This window comes from Brassica oleracea, chromosome C7, assembly GCF_000695525.1.
Source record: "Brassica oleracea var. oleracea cultivar TO1000 chromosome C7, BOL, whole genome shotgun sequence".
Classification (NCBI taxonomy): Eukaryota; Viridiplantae; Streptophyta; class Magnoliopsida; order Brassicales; family Brassicaceae; genus Brassica; species Brassica oleracea.
In genome coordinates, this window is record NC_027754.1 from 24884009 (window position 1) to 24885399 (window position 1391).

Genomic DNA, 1391 nt, shown 5'->3' on the forward strand with positions numbered 1-1391 from the left:
TAATCAAAATTCGCACAACCATCAATCATCAATCCAAAATTTCTAAACGCGCAACCTAGCGATCAAGCAATCTATACTTAACCAGCATACTAACTAGGTTCCAACAACTAAATTCCATTCAATAAACAGAGGAGGTTAAGCACCCAATACCTGTGATGGGACCGCTTGACGGTCCTGCATTGTCTGGGTTTTCTACCCCTAAGGCATAAACTCTACCTCCTAGGTTTTGCTTCTTTGGTGCTGGCTCAATAGCTGGACGGCTAGGAGGAGCTCGGATCGCGAGAGGGGTCGAAGGGATTGGCTTGTTTGGACATGACGATGCATAATGGCCCTTCATACCGCAAGAGAAACAAGTGAAATATTCTATCCTTATCGATGAATAACCCTGCTGGTTACTTCGTTGGTTATTCTGCTGGTTTTTGGGACAAAACCTTGAAATATGTCCCGGCTGATCACATGTGTAACATACCCCAGTGTTACCAAGATTGTTGGCTTGGCCTCCAACTCCTTGCCCTTTGCCTTTGTTAAATCTTGGATCCTTGTTGAAATTCAGCTTTTCTCCTTGGCTAAACTTGGTGTGTCCACCAGAATGTGGTATTGTCTTCCTTTAAGCCTCCAATACAGTCTCAACATTAACAACTTTTTCCCTAGCTCAGATAAGCTGCTAAAGTTGCTTCCAGCTAAACGACTTCCAAGCTCCGGCTTCAATCTGTACATCAAGTTACGGATCATAGTTGCTTCATCATGGCGCCCATCAAAGACATGTCGTCTCAACCTTGTGAACTCCGACTCATAACTCCTTACCGACCTATCTCCTTGAACAAGGTTCATGAACTGGCGCTCCAACCGATGCTTCGCTTCTGGAGGAAAATACTTCCTCTCAAACTCTCCCTTGAACGATTCCCATGATGTGATGGTGTGTCCACGTTGCCTGTCTATACTGTCCCACCAGCCCGTTGCGTCTCCTTCCAGATAGTACACAACGATCTTCTTCTGATACTCCTCCGGACAGTCCATGGCTTCAAAATTCTTTTCCATCATAGTAATCCACTTGCCGGCTTCAATAGGATCGGATCCTCCTTTGAACTTGTAGGATCCAATGCTCTTCATGGTAGATAATAGCTTGGACACTTCAGGGGGTTGAGTACACCTGCCTTGGTTACCAAGTGCCTCGGTCATCACGTCATGTAAAAGCTTTAGGGTGTTTTCCGCTCCTTGATCTTGTGGTCCCTCAGTGGCACGGCTCTGAGCTGGCATTGGGTGTGATTGAACGGATTGATCATGTTGATGTCTCCGGTCCCAATTACGACCTGGGAAAATACTCGCCAAACTGACTTCCCTTGCTCTAGTCATGTTACCGTACACAGGAAAAGATCTTGTTCTCTGCAGAG